General features: G+C 45.3%; 1 pseudogene; it reads left to right on the top strand.

Moving 5' to 3' along the window:
- The first annotated feature begins 462 nt into the window (after nt 1-462).
- Nucleotides 463-1,771, top strand: LOC120063926 (annotated as a pseudogene).
- The last annotated feature ends 18,280 nt before the right edge of the window (nt 1,772-20,051 follow it).

Here is a 20,051-nt window from a genome sequence, read left to right as displayed (position 1 = left end):
AGGTCGGTCGGTCGGTCTGTCTGTCTGTCTGTCTGTCTGTCTGTCTGTCTGTCTGTCTGTCTGTCTGTCTGTCTGTCTGTCTGTCTGTCTGTCTGTCTGTCTGTCTGTCTGTCTGTCTGTCTGTCTGTCTGTCTGTCTGTCTGTCTGTCTGTCTGTCTGTCTGTCTGTCTGTCTGTCTGTCTGTCTGTCTGTCTGTCTGTCTGTCTGTCTGTCTGTCTGTCTGTCTGTCTGTCTGTCTGTCTGTCTGTCTGTCTGTCTGTGTTCAGCATGCAGGGAAAGAAAGACAGATTATCACGCCTGATTTGTACTAAGCAGCTCCACCCGCAGCTTAGTGACATCAGTGAGAGTGCCACTTAAAGCCTTATAGCCACACACACACATTGCGGGAATTCTATGCAAAAGACACACACACACACACACACACACACAGTGCATTTGTGTTGAGTGCCAGTCTCTAAGTCCATGGCACCTGTCAGACATCACATAGGATATAGAGGTGATCAGGAGTGCTTGTCCATTCTGCTCTCTGTGGCCTGAGCCCCTATGAGCCACGACTAATTCCCAATGCAATTAACAGCCCTCTGGAGCCGCTGTTCTGCATTCCAAATGGCACCCTATTCCCTTGATAGTGCACTATGGGCCCTGGTCAAAAGCAATGCACCATATAGGGAACATGGTGCCATTTGTAACACAGCCCTGGAGTCACTGGGCTAATACAGACAGTAGATAGGTGAAAGAAGACAATCCCCAGCCCCAGCCAGTGCCCTAGCCACAGCCACAGCCACAGCCACAGCCACAGCCCCAGCCCCAGCCCCAGCCCCAGCCCCAGCCCCAGCCCCAGCCACAGCCACAGCCACAGCCACAGCCACAGCCACAGCCACAGCCACAGCCACAGCCACAGCCACAGCCACAGCCACAGCCACAGCCACAGCCACAGCCACAGCCACAGCCACAGCCACAGCCACAGCCACAGCCACAGCCACAGCCACAGCCACAGCTACAGCCACAGCCCCAGCCCCAGCCACAGCCCCAGCTAGAGCCCCAGCCACAGCCCCAGCTAGAGCCCCAGCCACAGCTAGAGCCACAGCCCCAGCCACAGCCCCAGCCAGAGCCCCAGCCAGAGCCCCAGCCCCAGCTAGAGCCCTAGCCAGAGCCCCAGCCCCAGCTAGAGCCCCAGCCAGAGCCCCAGCTAGAGCCCCAGCCAGAGCCACAGCCCCAGCCACAGCCACAGCCCCAGCTAGAGCCCCAGCCACAGCCACAGCCCCAGCTAGAGCCCCAGCCACAGCTAGAGCCACAGCCACAGCCACAGCCCCAGCCAGAGCCCCAGCCCCAGCTAGAGCCCCAGCCAGAGCCCCAGCCACAGCCCCAGCTAGAGCCCCAGCCAGAGCCTCAGCCCCAGCCAGTGCCCCAGCCAGAGCCCCAGCCACAACCCCAGTCACAGCCCCAACCAGAGCCCCAGCCAGAGCCCCAGCCACAGCCCCAGCCAGAGCCCCAGCCAGAACCCCAGCCACAGCCCCAGCCAGAGCCCCAGCCACAGCCCCAGCCAGAGCCCCAGCCACAGCCCCAGCCAGAGCCCCAGCCAGAGCCCCAGCCACAGCCCCAGCCACAGCCCCAGCCACAGCCCCAGCCAGAGCCCCAGCCAAAGCCCCAGCCAGAGCCCCAGCCACAGCCCCAGCCAGAGCCCCAGCCTCAGCCACAGCCAGAGCCCCAGCCTCAGCCACAGCCAGAGCCCCAGCCACAGCCCCAGCTCCAGTCATGTTTTGCAGGGTGAACTCAGGTGTGAGACTAAGCCCCCATCCTGTCTGTCCTGTCTCTATGTCCTACTCTGCTCTGGAGATTAGCTAGGGTGCTCTGTTAGCTCTGACTCCATTCCTGACTGATATACACACACACACATACAGTACACACACACACATCTGGGTGTGTGAGTGATTGACAGGTGAGTGACAGGCTGATCTGTTAGGCGGGTCTGCTGGCGTGGACCGGCGTGTGTCATCCCTCTCATTAGGGGAGGCGGTCGGTCAGTCTGCTTTCCCACCCTCTACCTCCACCCTTGTTCCACCAGCTCTTCTATCCTCTCCTCCTTCACTCTAGTAGTTCCTCATCCCCCTCTCCTCTTCCCCTGTTAGTTAGCCTTAATGATGACTCCCTCATTAACATAGCAATGTCAGGGCACCGGGCAGAAACAAGGCCTGGACACACAGACCATTTAACTGCTAGAGAAATAGTCTGAACTGTGGATGTTGTTTGAGGCAAGGTGGATTTTCTTTAATGAGTGTATAATATGAAATGAAGACTCAAATTGAGTATGGCTGACCTTTTGGTTCCTGTAAGGTTAACGTTCCAGCCTCCCTCTCAATCTGTCATATTTGTGCTTTAGCAACAGTACCCAGTACCGAATAAGAGAAGGTTAAGAGAAATAAAAAATAGTTACTATGAACTCTACAGCAAAGAGTTAGTGTCTTTCTATCATTCTGCTAGAGCTGCAGGGTGTTTTCGCCTAAAGCACACAGCCAATATACAGCTAATATTTAGGGAGACATTTTGGCGTATTATATCCTTTGTTGGTTTCATTACATGATAACGGTTTTGACATCCATCCTTCAATGGATCTTTCAGAAGCACTCTGAGCCACAGGAGCCGTTTGATAGGAAGATAAACCATTGAATGAGCCCAGATGTTACTTGACGTGTTTTCTATTTCCTCGTTTGAATAGCTTACACTCCAGCGCTGAACAGTACACACTCGCACGCCCGCACACACACACACGCACACACACACAAACGCACACACACACACACACACACACACACACACACACACACACACACACACCAACACACCCACACACACACACTCCAGAGCTACCTTCCCTCAATTATTTTAATTTGATGCTGTCCTGATGGCTTTTTATTGACTGTTGAGATATGACAGCACACAACAGCGTCTGGATGGATGGCAGACTTTTTAGTGGCCGTCACATCAGGTCCTGATCTGACTGATCCACTGTGTGTGTGTGTGTGTGTGTGTGTGTGTGTGTGTGTGTGTGTGTGTGTGTGTGTGTGTGTGTGTGTGTGTGTGTGTGTGTGTGTGTGTGTGTGTGTGTGTGTGTGTGTGTGTGTGTGTGTGTGTGTGTGTGTGTGTATGCATGTACAGGACAGTGCATTCGGAAAGTTTTTCTTTTTCCACATTTTGTTATTGTAACGGTCATCGCTGCATGAGGAAGGATCGGACCAAAGCGCAGCGTGGTAAGTGTTCATGATTTTTATTTACACTGAACACTAGAACAAAATAACAAAGTGAGAAACGAAACCGAAACAGTCCTGTCAGGTGCAGAAAACACTAAACAGAAAATAACTATCAACAAAACACAGGTGGGAAAATGCTACCTAAGTATGGTTCCCAATCAGAGACAACGATAGACAGCTGTCCCTGATTGAGAACCATACCCGGCCAAAACGAAGAAATACCAAAACATAGAAAAATGAACATAGAATGCCCACCCAAATCACACACTGACCAAACCAAAATAGAGACATAAAAAGCTCTCTAAGGTCAGGGCGTGACAGTACCACCCCCCCCCCCCCCCCCCAATGGTGCGGCCGCAAACCTGAACCTATAGGGGAGGGTCTGGGTGGGCATTTCTCCGCGGTGGCGGCTCTGGTGCGGGACATAGCCCCCGCTCCACCTCTGGCTTGGCCCACTTAGGTGGCGCCTCTAGTGCGAGGACCCTCGCCGGCGACCCCGGACTGGGGACCCTTGTAGCGGGCCCCGGCCTGGGGACCCTCATTGCGGGCCGAGGACTGGGCACCCTCGTTGCGGGCCCTGGACTGGGCACCCTCGTTGCGGGCCCCGGACTGGGCACCCTCGTTGCGGGCCCCGGACTGTGCACCCTCGTTGCGGGCCCCGGACTGGGCACCCTCATTGCGGGCCCCGGACTGGGCACCCTCATTGCGGGCCCCGGACTGAAGACCCTCGTTGCGGGCCCCGGACTGGGCACCCTCGTTGCGGGCCCCGGACTGACACCTACAGGAGGCCTGGTGCGTAGAGGAGGCACAGGATGAACCGGGCTGTGGGGGAGCACTGGAGCTCTGGTGCGCAGCCTTGGCACCACTCCTCCAGGCTGAATGCCCACTTTAGCCCGGCCCCTCCAGAGTGCAGGCACAGGTCGAACCGGGCTGTGGGGGAGCACTGGAGATCTGGTGCTTACCACTTGCACCTCTCCACTTGGCTGAATGCCCACTTTAGCCCGGCACGGGCGGAGCGCAGGCATAGGACGAATTAAACAGGCCCAGCGCACCGGAGACACAGTGCGCAGAGCCGGCGCAGGATACCCTGGGCCAAAACGGCGCACCGGAGACCAAGCGCGCTGAGCTGCCACACTCTGCCCTGGCTGGATGCCCACTCTTGCATGGCACTTGCGGAGGGCTGGCATATAGCGCACCGGGCTATGAGCGCGCCCTGGAGACACTGTGCGCTTTACCGCATAACACGGTGCCTGACCAGTACCACACTGCTTCCGGTAAGCACAGGGAGTTGGCTCTGGTCTATAGCCTGACTCCGCCAATCTCCCCGTGTGCCACCCCAAAAATGTTTTGGGGGGGCTGCCTCTCGTGCCTGCTTCGCTGACTTGCCTCATATCGCCGCCTCTCAACTTTAGCTGTCTCTAGTTCCTCTTTCGGACGGCGATATTCCCCAGCCTGTCTCCAGGGTCCCTTTCCGTCCAGTATCTCTTCCCATGTCCAGGAGTCCTGAACCCTCTGCTCCTCCATACCACGCTGCTTGGTCCGCTTGTGGTGGGTAGTTCTGTAATGGTCATCGTTGCATGAGGAAGGATCGGACCAAAGCGCAGAGTGGTAAGTGTTCATGATTTTTATTTACACTGAACACTAGAACAAAATAACAAAGTGAGAAACGAAACCGAAACAGTCCTGTCACGTGCAGAAAACACTAAACAGAAAATAACTACCCACAAAACACAGGTGGGAAAATGCTACCTAAGTATGGTTCCCAATCAGAGACAACGATAGACAGCTGTCCCTGATTGAGAACCATACCCAGACAAAACAAAGAAATACCAAAACATAAAACAATTAACAGAGAATGCCCACCCAAATCACACCCTGACCAAACCAAAATAGAGACATAAAAAGCTCTCTAAGGTTAGGGCGTGACAGTTATGTTACAGCCTTATTCTAAAATGTATTAAATTGTTTGTTTTTCTCATCAATCTACATACAATACCCCATAATGACAAAGTAAAAACAGTTTTTTAGAAATGTGAGCAAATTTATAAAAAAAACAAGTGAAATATCACATTTACATAAGTATTCAGAACCTTTACTTTGTTGAAGCACCTTTGGCAGCGATGACATCGATGATAATCGCTGACGCTACAATCGCTGACGATAATCGCTGACGCTACAAACTTGGCACACCTGGATTTGTGGAGTTTCTCCCATTCTTCTCTGCAGATCCTCTAAAGCTCTGTCAGGTCGCTGTTTTCAGGTCTCTCCCGAGATGTTCGATTGGGTTCAATTCCGGACTCTGGCTGGGCCACTCAAGGACATTCAGACACTTGTCCTGTAGCCACTCCTGCGTTGTCTTGGCAGTGTCCTTAGGTTCGTCGTCCTGTTGGAAGGTGAACCTTCGCCCCAGTCTGAGGACTTGAGCACTCTGAAGTAGGTTTTCATTAAGGATCTCTCTGTACTTTTCTCCGTTCATCTTTGCCTCGATCCTGACAAGTCTCCCAGTCCCTTCCGCTGAAAAACATCCCCACAGCATGATGCTGCCACCACCATGCATTCAGGCCAAAAAGGTCAATATTGGTTTCATCAGACCAGAGAATCTTGTTTTTCATGGTCTGAGATTCTTTAGGTGCATTTTGGCAAACTCCAAGCAGGCTGTCATTTGCCTTTTTCTGAGGTGGGGATTCCATATGGCCACTCTACCGTAAAGGCCTAATTGGTGGAGTCATACAGAGATGGTTTTCCTTCTGGAAGGTTCTCTCATCTTCACAGATGAAGTCTGGAGCTCTGTCAGAGTGACCATCGGGTCCTTGGTCACCTCCCTGACCAAGGCCCTTCTCCCCCGATTGCTCAGTTTGACCGGGCGGCCAGCACTAGGAAGAGTCTTGGTGGTTCAAAACCTCTTACATTTAAGAATGATGGAGGTCACTGTGTTCTTGTGGATCTTCAATGCTGCAGAAACGTTTTGGTATCCTTCCCCAGATCTGTGCCTTGACATAATCCTGTTTCGGAGCTCTATGGACAATTCCTTTGACCTCATGGCTTGGTTTTTGCTCTGACATGCACTGTCAACTGTGGGACCTTATATAGACAGGTGTGTGCCTTTCCAAATCATGTCCAATCAATTGAATTTACCACAGGTGGACTCCACTCAAGTTGTAGAAACATCTCAAGGTTGATCAATGGAAACAGGATGCACCTGAGCTAAATTTTGAGTCTCATAGCAAAGGGTATGAATACTTATGTAAATAAGGTATTTCAGGTTTTTGTGTTTAATAAATTTGCAAAAATATTCCTAAAAACCTGTTTTCGCTTTGTCATTATGGGGAATTGTGTGTAAATTGCTGAGGGAATTGTTTTATTTAATCAATTTTAAAATAAGGCTGTAACGTAACCAAATGTTGAAAAAATCAAGGAGTCTGAATACTTTCCGAAGGCACTGTATGTTTGTGTGTGATTAATAATATGGAAGAAAATAGTGTGATTTAAGATTAACATTGCTGCCCCGCAGCCAACAAGCTTGATGCATGTCAGCGAAATGGGGGGAGAGGGGCGATTGGAAGCAGATAGGGAAACTGACACACATTGATTTGTTGGTTTGAGCCACTTGTATTACAATGCTCTGTGACACATGATGTCTTAAATTACCATTCTGTTTGTGTGTGTGCAACGGTGATGGGGGGGGGGGGGGGGGGGGGGACTGTATTGGATGTGAGGAGTTTGATATTGCCTTGATAAAAGAGCAGTGGTATAAACTCTGTATTTCATTAACGATACGGCTCCATTGATTGTAAGCTTGGCGTTTTGCTGGAGAGATCTATTTGCAGTAAGTTATGACAGTCCGTGCTGACATAAACACTCTAAGTGAGGTGCCTTTTGATGTCGATTAAAGGGTTTTACAGCTGAATGCTTATTTTTTCAGATTCTCTTCAGGGTTAGTGGAGACTGTGTTCGACACCTCTTCTCCTCTCTCTCTCTATCTTTCTCTCTCTCTCTTTCTCTTTCTCTTTCTCTGCTCTGTCTATGCTGTCTCTCTCTCTCTCTCTTTCTCTGCTCTGTCTATGCTGTCTCCCCCTCTCTCTCTCTTTCTCTTTCTCCCCCTCTCTCTCTCTCTCTCTCTCTCTCTCTCTCGGAGATGCAGGAAATGGTTGTAATATATTTTAAATGGCAAAGCGAGTCTGATGAACTCTGGGCCTCAATTAGAGCAATCTTTCTCACATTAATGCTGAAAAATTTTAATGGACCGGCTGTGTGAGTGTGTGTGTGTGTGTGTGTGTGTGTGTGTGTGTGTGTGTGTGTGTGTGTGTGTGTGTGTGTGTGTGTGTGTGTGTGTGTGTGTGTGTGTGTGTGTGTGTGTGTGTGTGTGTGTGCGTGCGAGTGTGTGTGCGTGTCAATGTGTGTTTACCCAAGCACATGTCATTATGTTTGAGTTGCATGAGGCAGAGGAATGGCATTGAATTAAAGATCCATCAGAATGACGACTATAATGACAGACTCTACAGATTGTCACAGATGGGACGTGACAGTGTTTCACTACTCACAAACACACAGCAGATTGCTAATAGCTTAGCTAGTTTAATTTTAAGTTTAGTTTAATTTATTTGCACCAAAGAAAACCAGTACTAAACAACAATACATATAAATATACACACATACATATATACATACATATATAAAATGGTGTGCATGTAACGGCAGCCTTCCCTCTCTTCACGAGAAGAGAGGGTGTAACAGGGATCGGACCAACACGCAGCGTAGCCAGTGCTCAACATGTTTAATAAAATGATAAACAGTGAACACGATACAAAATATCAAATGTGGCAAACCGATACAGCCCTATCTGGTGCAGAGAAAACACAAAGACAGGAAACAACCACCCACAATCCCCAACACAAAACAAGCCACCTATATATGATTCCCAATCCGAGACAACACAAAACACCTGCCTCTGATTGAGAACCATATTAGGCCAAACATAGAAACAGACAAACTAGACACACAACATAGAATGCCCACCCAGCCCACGTCCTGACCAACACTAAAACAAGCAAAACACACAAGAACTATGGTCAGAACGTGACAGTGCAGGAGTGGTTGAAAGCACAAGGGCTTATGTAAAAACCACAACAACAAAAAACAATACACAGTATAATACATAAGTGCAAAATTAAAAAAGGTTTGTTAAAACAGATAACAAAACCTACTAATGCTGGGAGATCCATATAGATAATGAAATGTTTTCAGTGTGTTTTCCCACTGTTTCCTCTTGGCTCCAGAAGAGGTTTCCTCAGGACAGTTTAGCTCCTTAGTCTTTGGGTGCATGCAGATGTGACCAGAGCTTTGTTTGATCATTAGCTTACTTCTCTCACTGGGCGACTGGAAGGAGAGAGAACGTCAGCAAGAGAGGAAAGGAGAGAGAGGGAGAGAGAGACACAATGAATGATAAACTCAACAAAATAAGAAACGTCCCTTTTTCAGGACCCTGTCTTTCAAAGATAATTCGTAAAAATCCAAATAACTTCACAGATCTTCATTGTAAAGGGTTTAAACACTGTTTCCCATGCTTGTTCAATGAACCATAAACAATTAATGAACATGAACCTGTGGAACGATCATTAAGACACTAACAGCTTACAGACGTAGGCAATTAAGGTCACTGTTATGAAAACTTAGGACGTTGAAGAGGCCTTTCTACTGACTCTGAAAAACACAAAAAGAAGGAGGCATGAGGACTGCAGATGTGGCCAGGGCAATAAACTGCTATGTCTGTACTGTGAGATGCCTAAGACAGCACTACAGGGAGACAGGACGGACAGCCGATCGTCCTCACAGTGGCAGACCACATGTAACAACACTTGCACAGAATCGGTACATTCAAACATCACACCTGCGGGACAGGTACAGGATGACAACAACAACTGCCCGAGTTACACCAGGAACGCACAATCCCTCCGTCAGTGCTCAGACTGTCCGCAATAGGCTGAGAGAGGCTGGACTGAGGGCTTGTAGGCCTGTTGTAAGGCAGGTCCTCACCAGACATCACCGGCAACAACGTCGCCTATGGGCACAAACCCACCATCGCTGGACCAGACAGGACTGGCAAAAAGTGCTCTTCGCTGACTCTTCAATGGCTAGGGCCATTCCCAACAGAAATGTCCGGGAACTTGCAGGTGCCTTGGTGGAAGAGTGGGGTAACATCTCACAGCAAGAACTGGCAAATATGGTGCAGTCCATGAGGAGGAGATGCGCTGCAGTACTTAATACAGCTGGTGGTCACACCAGATACTGACTGTTACTTTTGATTTTGAACCCCCCCCCCCCCCCCCCCCCCCCCCCCCCCCCCCCCCCCTTTGTTCAGGAACACATTATTCAATTTCTGTTAGTCACATGTCTGTGGAACTTGTTGAGTTTATGTCTCAGTTGAATCTTATGTTCATACAAATATTTACGCATGTTATGTTTGTTGAAAATAAACGCAGTTGACAGTGAGAGGACGTTTTCTTTTTGCTGAGTTTATAGTTTATATAGAACAATAGACTAGGGAGAGAATGAGAAAAAGAGGGTGGGGTTGTAGGGGATCGGGATTGGGAATGATTGAAAAATAGAAAGCAAGAGAGACCAAGAGATATGGAGGAAAAAGGGAAATCCCACATTGTCTATCCCACAAACATAGAGATAAATGTAGAGACCATGGCTCTCATTTCGGTTGCATATTCTCCTAAATATTTTGCTGTGTGACATGAAGTGTTATTTTGGGAGCACCAGTGTGCCTACAAAAGAAATCCCCCAGATAATAATTGTTGTAAAGTGAGTGCATATTCGTTTGCATCAGGGTTGTACCATAACTACAGCGAAAATGGCTTGTTTCTAGCCCAAATAGAAAGGACCCATAATACCGGCACAACATTTTTCCTCCTATGGCAGATTGTTGGGCAACATTTTACATTTATTAACCATGTCGCAGGCCGTTCTAAACAACTCTCGGGCCATTTGTTTACACCTTGTTCAGTCATCTCATTAGCTAGCTACCTAACAATCTGGTAAGTAGTGTACAATTTTCAATGTAATGCATCTCAATAGGAAAATATTTATTTTACACTATGTAGAAACCTAATATTGCACAAATGACTTTGGTATTTCAATGTCAGTGTCAACATTTGAGCTTTTTATAATAAACAAATGAATTTACAGGGTTACATTTTAGTTTCTAGTGCACAATATGTGCTTCAGAAGTAACTAGAATACATATAGACTATATCTCAATCAATTAATACAAATATTTTCTGCTGCTCCTGAATTTTATGTTGTGCTCCTAACTTTTATAAGTTAGGAGCACCAGTGCTACCAGTGAAATGTTTGCATTTAGAGCTCTGGTAGAGTCACACAAGAAGAGACTGCTAAGAGCTCCTGGTAGGTATAGAGGTAGGTAGAGGTAGACAGAGAGCTGAGGGAGGAGGGTAGTCAGTGCTGCAGACAGAGACACTGGGCTAAATTATCACTGCAATTAGATGCAATGCTGACATCTTGTTTATAAACAGGCGGAAATAAACCTGAGAAAGAGAGAAAGAAAAATAGAGAGAAAGGAAGAAGAGACTGCGAGAGAGAGAGAGAGAAAGTTGCAGCCTCTTAACAAACTCCGCTCTTACCCGTCCACCATCTCTGTCATTTCCTCCTCTTCTCTGCCCAGCCGAGCTAACACAGGTGTCATTTAACAAATTACCACACGTTGCTTTTTATAATCATTGTGTCAGTAAGGTCTCTGCTAACTAAGGAACACTGGTTTGTGTGCGTGTGGATGTGTGTGTTTGTGTGCGCGTGGGTGTCTGATGCTAACGGGGTCACATTAGTCCTGTCTCCATGTTTCCCTGTCTGTCAGCGTTTCTCTAGCTAATGTCATTAGCTAAGTAGCAGCATTAGCACATTCCTGGAGATATCTTGAATAGTTTCTCCAAACAAAGACCTTAGCATGCAGAGTGTGGATGTAACATGTATGAGTGTGGATGTAACTATTGGCCGATATCTCCACATTTCTCTTTGCTATTTGACGATGTATCCACATATCACTGTGTTATTGGACAATATCCCCAGATATCTCTCTGCTATTGGCCAATATCCCCACATATCAGTCTGCTATTGGTTGACATCCCCACATTTCACTCTTCTATTGGCCGACATCCACATGGCACTCTGCTATTGGCCAATATCCCCACATATCAGGCTGCTGTTGGTTGACATCCCCACATTTCACTCTGCTATTGGCTGATATCCCAACATATCACTCTCCTTTTGACCGATATCCCCACATATAAATCTGCTATTTGACGATATATCTGTAAATAAACTGATGGATTCTTCTCTCTGTCACTGTGCCAACCTTTTCTTTCTGTTTAGTTCTGTAAATGATTGATTAATGATTGATGAGAGTACTTTATCTTTCATCTTTTATGAGGTTGGTTCTTGGTTTGTATACCCCAGCCATCCTTCTCTCCCTTCACACCAGTGGAAGGACACCAGTGGAGAACAGGCTCATTGTAATGGCTGGAATGGAATGACTGGAATGGTATCAAAGACATGGAAACCATTAATTCCTTCTACCGCTTTACAACCAGGCCACCAGACACACAAAGCTACACTCTAAAGGATAATTTACAAGAGCATTGACTTACCAAGGAGATGAATGGATCACTGAATGACTTCCCTGGCTGAGACCCTCCAGTGTACAACAAAAGCCACCTCTACAGGGCAAGTGACAATGTCAGTGTCAAGTGACGCTGTCACTTTAGTGCTGAATGGCAGTCTCTCTCTTTTATCCGTAGCGTTGAGGAGAGAGTGTTATAAACCCTTCTTTTGTTATCTGTCAGTGACTTCCTGTAAGCCCCTGCAGAGATATGTGTCCTCGGTTTACTCTTCTTTCAACTGTGAGCATATAATGGATTTATAGGGCCTTCTATCTGATCTGCGTTATACGATTTACAAAAGCCGACTTACATAGCAAACTATGTATGTACTGTAGCTACCTTAAGCCAGTATATGGATAAAGACTCTACATGCATGAATACATTGAATACAGATGGTGTAGTGTATTATGAGACTTGCTATAACCATCGTAAGCAGCTCATGGCTCCTTATAACTACATAAATGACTTAACATAATCCATAGTTATTTCGTAGGGAGAGTGTCCGTTTATCCTCCTGCTCCAGCTCTGTTGTTGACAGTAACTCACTGTCGAGAGCTGTAGAGCTGATGGTAGAGACGTACTGTGAAAACACTAGAATTGACATTGACATCCCGGTCACTTGGCTCACTTGGTAGAGCACGTCACTTGTAACGCCAGAGTTGTGGGTTTGATTCCCACTGGGGACCAGTATGAAAATGTATGCACTCACTTCTGAAAGTGGCTCTGCATAAGAGTGTCTGCTAAATTACTAAAATGACATCATGACAGCCGTCTTGTATTTCTCTGCCCGCTATATGCGTCTCCAGTCCATGTCTGTTGTTGACAGGGTAGCGCACAGTAGAGTGTGGTGGAGATGGGCTGTCAAGGTATGTTAGAGGATGAGCAGAGGTGCCTGCCTGGTTGGGTGTTTTCCTCTCGCTCAGTGGGCTGCATTGTACCCCTGACCCGCTCAGTTGATCCACCCTCTGAGAATCCCAGTCTAGCCTACACCCCCTTCCTTCCAATAATGGCTTGTACCCCAGTCGTGTTGAGCACTTTGAGAGAGAGAGAATTCATGCCGGGTGCTACAGAACAGCAGCGTTGTGGTGGATGATTCCATTTTAATGATACCACCGCTCACCTCTTTCACATGACTTTTGAGCATGACCCCTGATCTCACTACTACATGACCCCCGTTGTTCTGACTATTCTTTGACCCCCCCGTCTCCTGGATGGACCAATCCGGTGTTCTATGTTCTGCCAGGTTGGGTGAGCCCACCAGACCAAGAGCAGGGAGGTCAGGAGGGAGGAGAGGCAAGGCTGCTATGCGTCTGGCTCAGCTCGTAAATAGTGTTTGCAAGCCAATTAAATGTGTTTATAGTTGGGATCCTGGGCCCTGAAGACCTCTCTGCCAGACAGTGGAGTGCATTTAGCGAGTCGTCAGCCTCAGAATTAAAACTGGTTAAGAGCCCTGCACAAGGGGGAGAGGGATGGTGGGAGAGAAGGAGAGAGAGAGAGGGATGGGAAAGGGAGGGAGAGAGGGAGAGAGAGAGGGAAAGCAATTGGAGGAGGGAAAAAGAGAGAAAGATTGAGAGCCAGACTGAAAGAGCTTGAGTTAGTGTGTGACATATTCAGTCTCCTCATTTGATTTCAGCTAAACACCAGACCTGGGCAGAAAATAGTTGTATTTTGTAGTTTATTTGAAAACTTTTTAAAAACTTGATGTAGTCAGATATAGAGAATCAAAAAGGTCTCAGAAAAACAAATAATTAGAAGTTATTTGAAAACAAACAAAACATATATGTTGGATGCCAATATGATGAAGAACCAAAAACAGTTAGTTTAATTAGTGTAAATATATGATTAGCACATGGTTTGGAGGGCTTTCAGATATTAATCTTAATAACCTAGAATTAAATATTTAATTATTTAAGAATGAACACATGCTAAACATGAACATTTCTCAAAAAATATAGTGGAAAGTATTACAAATATAAACCAAAAAGATTGTTTTATTGTTTAACATATTTTTTTTAAATTACATCATTGTCAAAGCCTCTTTAACAGTCAATGATCTTTAACAGTCATTTTAGATATTGGTTAATAATTTAAGATGGCGATTGCATTTGATGAACATCAGGGTCTCAAATGCTTAGTCACTTATTAAGCAATGGTCAGGCTTGAATGCTCTTCAGCGATGCTGAACACCTGTTCCATTAGGGCCGAGGATGCAGGTACATCACAGCCAACTTTGAAAGGTTTCGTGTAACTGAAGGCGGTGTCCTTCCAGAACCCAAAGGGGTTTGAAATGTCCGCCAGGCCAAGAGCAGAGAGGTAGTTTGATACCTCTGTGGGGGCAACAGCAGATGTGGGATTGAGGGGTAAGGGGTAAGGGGTAAGTCAAACAACTTTCTTCTCTTTGCAGGTGGTTCTTGTGCAATGGCAGGCTGGGGAAGTTGTGGAGCAAGGCTGGCGCATTCCTGCTGCAGGAGATCAGTTATTTCTGGTACCTTCTCTCGGGCACCACAAGGCCTTGACGTGAGGATCAAGGAGAGCTGCCAGCTTGTAAAGACGCTTTTCCTCAAAAGGAAAGAGACACATCTCCACAGACACCTTAGAGAGAGAATTATTTGATGCTTCACCAAAACATTGTAAAAGTGGTAGCAACAAGCTGAATTGTAGTTTACATTGGCGTGTTAGGTTCAGTAATGTTTTGCCTCCAAAACATCCGGTGATTTTGCAGAGAGCCACATCAATTTACAGATATACTCATAATAAACATTGATAAAAGATACAAGTGTTATACATGGAACTTTAGATAAACTTCTCCTTAATGCAACCGCTGTGTCAGATTTCAAAAAAACTTTACGGAAAAAGCACACCATGCAATAATCTGAGTATGGCGCTGAGACACAAAAACAAGCCATACAGGTACCCGCCATGTTGTGGAGTCAACAGAAGTCAGAAATAGCATTATAAATATTCACTTACCTTTGATGATCTTCATCAGAATGCACTCCCAGGAATCCCAGTTCCACAATAAATGTTTGTTTTGTTCGATAAAGTCCATCATTTATGTCCAAATACCTCCATTTTGTTCGCGCGTTTAGTACACAAATCCAAACTCAGGAGGCGCGGGCAAGTCCAGGCGAAAGTTCAGACAAAAAATCATATTACAGTTCGTAGAAACATGTCAAACGAAGTATAGAATCAATCTTTAATCAATCAATCGTTTTTATAATAAATCTTCAATAATGTTTCAACTGGAGAATTCCTTTGTCTGTAGAAATGCAATGGAACGCAGCTAACTCTCATGGGAGCGCGCGAGACTGAGCTCGTGGCACTCTGCCAGACCCCTGACTCAAACAGCTCTCATTCCCCCCTCCTTCACAGTAGAAGCATCAAACAAGGTTCTAAAGACTGTTGACATCTAGTGGAAGCCTTAGGAAGTGCAATAAGACCCCATAGACACTGAATATTCGATAGGCAATGACTTGAAAAACTACAAACCTCAGATTTCCCACTTCCTGGTTGGATTGTTTCTCAGGTTTTTGCCTGCCATATGAATTCTGTTATACTCACAGACATCATTCAAACAGTTTTAGAAACTTCAGAGTGTTTTCTATCCAAATCTACTAATTATATGCATATCTTAGCTTCTGGGCCTGAGTAACAGGCAGTTAACTCTGGGCACCTTATTCATCCAAGCTCCTCAATACTGCCCCCAGCCATAAGAAGTTAATGTTTCCTCATATGGATTGTGTGTGTTGTCCCCTGTGTGGCACCCCTTAAACATTTTGCATGAAGTTGTACATGTTCCAGTCATGAATAAAATGGCCAGCAATTCCCAATAATTACTTCAGCTGGTATGATGACCAAAGATCCACAGTGACACATACACTAGCAGCAGACACTAATAGGCTATTCAGATCATTTTGAAGATTACTGTGCTTTTCTGGAAGACAGGGTTTTACTGATGGTATGTTTTAACTTGTATCCAGTGTTACCACAAATGTATGGAAATCAAATCAAGGTGGGATGGTCAATGTGGGACAGAGGAGCGATGGAGTCTGCAATTAAGTCAGTCAAGGCATTGGTAGCTGCTATCTGATTAGGATGAGTGGAATTCTATTTCTTTGGTGCAGAGGTAGATGGCTGGGGTTGGTAACCATCAGCATGGTTGAGAAGTACAGGGTGCTTACTCTGAAACAAGAATTGAGTTGATTACTCACACTTTCAGGTTAAACTATTTGGATATATATTTGTAATAGATTCTTAGAACAAAGATAATTTCCTTATTTTTCTATTAAACTGCAAGTAGGCCTAGTCTGATATCAAAATGCATCTGTCCAATGCCATCAGTCATGTGGGTTCAGGTATATCACTCATTCAACAATAGTCCACCACCCAAAGGACATCCAGCCAACTTGACACTACTGTGGGAAGCATTGAAGTTAACATGTGCCAGCATCCCTGTGGAACGCATTTGAGACCTTGTAGTTCATTCCCCGATGAATTGAGGCTGACCTGAGGGCAAAAGGAGGTGTAACTCAATATTAGGAAGGTGTTCCTAATGTTTTGTACGCTAAGTGTATATCGATCTACACAACAAATGGCCTTGGACATGTACTTATTATAAGACACATTTTTACACAGCACATTCTCCAGTGTTAAAACATTCAAACAAACATTTATTCAAACAAACATTTAAAACAACAACAACAATTAACTGAGAATGTTAAATCAACACAAAGTGTGGAGTCTGTGGACTCATATAGACACCAGGACATTGCTCAATTAACACACTGCTTAGTGTAAAGCCTTATTAAAATATATCCTAGAGTGCCTTGCCTTTAGAGTAAATTGTAGAGTTAGTGACAGAGACATAGTTGTTGCAATTATCCATTTTCAGTCCTATGAACTTCAAGTGAAATCCTAAGTGAACGTTATTATAAAAAATAAACATTTAACACAATACCATATGCATTTTATAAGGCCTTATTTTGAGGGCCTAGTTTTACATTAATACAGTGACCTGAAACTCCTACACATCATGTTGAACCAAAACCACACCCACCATTCTATTTCCCAGCATGCTCTATTGCAGGTTCAAGTAACAAACACATCTCAACATCAATTGTTCAGTAAAGACTGCATGAATCAGTCCTTCATGGTTGAATTGCGGCAAAGAAACTACTACTAAAGGACAGAAATAAGAAGAAGAGACTTGCTTGGGCCAAGAAACATGAGCAATGGACATTAGAACGGTCGAAATATGTCCTTTGGTCTGATGAGGCCAAATTTGAGATTTTTGGTTCCAACCGCCGTGTCTTTGTGAGACGCATAATAGGTGAACAGATTATCTCCGCATGTGTGGATCCCACCATGAAGCATGGAGGAGGAGGTGTGATGGTGTAGAGGTGCTTTGCTGGTGATACTGTCTGATTTATTTAGAATTCAAGGCGCGCTTAACCAGCATGGCTACAACAGCATTCTGCAGCGATACGCCGTCCCATCTGGTTTGCGCTTAGTGGGACTATCATTTGTTTTTCAACGGGACAATGACCCAAAACACACCTCCAGGCTGTTTAAGGGCTATTTGACCAAGAAGGAGAGTAATGGAGTTCTGCATCAGATGACCTTGCCTCCACAATCACCTGACCTCAACCCAGTTGAGATGGTTTGGAATGAGTTGGACCGCAGTGAAGGAAAAGCAGCCTCAGCATTTGGAACTCCAGACTTGTGGAGGTCCCCTCAAAAAATGCTGAGGTCTGGGCTGATTTCTTTTGATTTTCCCATGATGTCAAGGAAAGAGGCATTGAGTTAGAATTGTTGGAAAAATTACTTGTGTCATGCACAAAGTAGATGTCCTGACCGACTTGCCAAAACTACAGTTTGTTTTAACAAGAAATTTGTGGAGTGGTTGAAAAACAAGTTTTAATGACTCCAACATAAGTGTATGTAAACTTCCGCCTTCAACTGGACTTGTTCTGCCCAAAAAACTGTTACTTTCCACAAAGCATATCTAAAACTATAGTTATCCCAGGTCTAATAAACCCATCAGTCCAAGGATTGTATCGGACTGTGTCAAAAATGAACCAAGCATATAACAACACATCTCTCTCCTTCCACTCCCAGATTTTTCTTTAACATTCCAGCTGCATGATTAATGAATGTGAAGGTTACACAGAATACACACACCCAACTAGGCAGTGATGACTTTCATAGAATAAAGTTTGGTTGCAGTACATTGGTGTAAGTAGCCCATTGATTTTTTCTCAGAGTCAACCTTAGGTGGTCTGTGAGGAGAAACAAACTATCATAGCCCTGTCTGTGACCTGGATTGACCTAATGTGCCATCCACATATTTGTCAGAAGCTGTTAAAGCTACCGGGGACTTGGGTAACAAACTGGAGGTATTGATGGATATGAGTTTGGATGGATTTACAGTGTGTGTAGGCATAGTTTGTTCCCCGACAGGGTAAGTCATATGAAACCATATGAGAACCATTGACCCATGATATTATGTGTTATTTTCTACATTCTGACTTTCTGGTGTCCAGTATATGATGAAGTGTCATATGAAGGGATCTGTTATGTTGTGAGTTCCTATGACTTCTCTCTTCATATTTGTGACCCACCACCTGGATTCGGTCCTATGTAGCAAATTGTGTTTTTTACATTGGATAAAGTAGAGACTCAGAGCTAGACAATTGTATATCATACACTGCAGTTGAGGAACAATGGGAAAGTAATTCTGCTTTGAGAAAATGGCCCTTACTGGAGAGCTCTTTGTCTACACCCACTCAGCATCGTTCACACCCTCTTAAGCCTTTGCCCCATCCATCTCTTTGAGGATTCACATGTGAGGTTATGTGCTAAACAGAGTAAATACGGTAGTGTAGTAAACAACCAAATCACAAACGTTACTAATAAACTTTTCCAAACAAGTCAAACAACGTTTATAATCAAACCTTACCCTAATATGTAAATAAATGATACAATTTAAGACAGAGAATCGTTATTCTCTTTACCGGAGAAAAATACAAAAGAACGAGCTCTCCACGCGCTTGGAAACACTACAGCCAAAATGGGAGCCACCTAGAAAAACTACAATTTCTGGCTAATTTTTCCAAAAACAAGCATGAAACTCTTTCTAAAGACTGTTGACATCTAGTGGAAGCCCTAGGAACTGCAATCTGGGAGGATTTCGCCTTATAATAAAAGTGACAGCCATTGAAAAGAGTGGTAGGCCAATTGTTTTGGGGGGGTATGGTTTGTCCTCGGGGTTTCACCTGCCATATCAGTTCTGTTATACTCACAGACATAATTTTAACAGTTTTAGAAACTTTAGAGTGGTTTCTATCCAAATCTACCCATTATATGCATATCCTAGCTTCTGGGCCTGAGTAACAGGCAGTTTACTTTGGGTACGCTTTTCATCCGGACGTGAAAATACTGCCCCCTACCCAAGAGAGGTTAACCATTTCCACCCGTGTAGCCAATGCTCCACGTGGTATGGTTAGGAATTCAACAATAATTGTAACAATTGTATTCGTAACAGTAGAAAAAGGCTGTTCCATGATGCCAGATCATGGGGGCGGGCCAATGAATTGGTTAAACTTTAAAGGGAATACAATTCTCTTTCATTAAAGGTTTAACATCACCTTACATAATTTCACAAATAGTTTCATGTTTACTCATTCATTTTATACAAGAATTAGATTCAAACCGCATAATTGAGAAATGTACCTATTCAGAGATATAGTCATGTGTGTTTCCTGTCTTCTCTGAGGTCACCAAATGAAACACACTCGTCATACCCGTTCCTTAAGTGTCCACGGACCATTCCCACCTTCTCACAAGTGGACCTTTTGTATCAAATCCTAATTTTGGGGATCCTTTGTTCTCTCTATGTGTCTCTTTCTGCATGGCCAGGGGGAGAGAGTCTCCTCCAGGAATTTATGACCTGAGATAACAGAACCTGGGTGTAGGAGAGAGACAGGGGGAAGCCACTAGCTATACCCAAAAAGGGCCACGTCATGACAACAGGATACAGAAGGTGTAAACGTTACAGTGAAATGGTTACTTGCATAGGTGGAGTCTTTTGTTTAGACATGTAGCTAGCTAGCTAAACAATGAACCG

The sequence above is a fragment of the Salvelinus namaycush genome, chromosome 19 (assembly GCF_016432855.1).
Source record: "Salvelinus namaycush isolate Seneca chromosome 19, SaNama_1.0, whole genome shotgun sequence".
Lineage (NCBI taxonomy): Eukaryota > Metazoa > Chordata > Actinopteri > Salmoniformes > Salmonidae > Salvelinus > Salvelinus namaycush.
The sequence above is the reverse complement of the archived record's forward strand: the minus strand, read 5'-3'. Positions and strand labels throughout refer to the sequence as shown.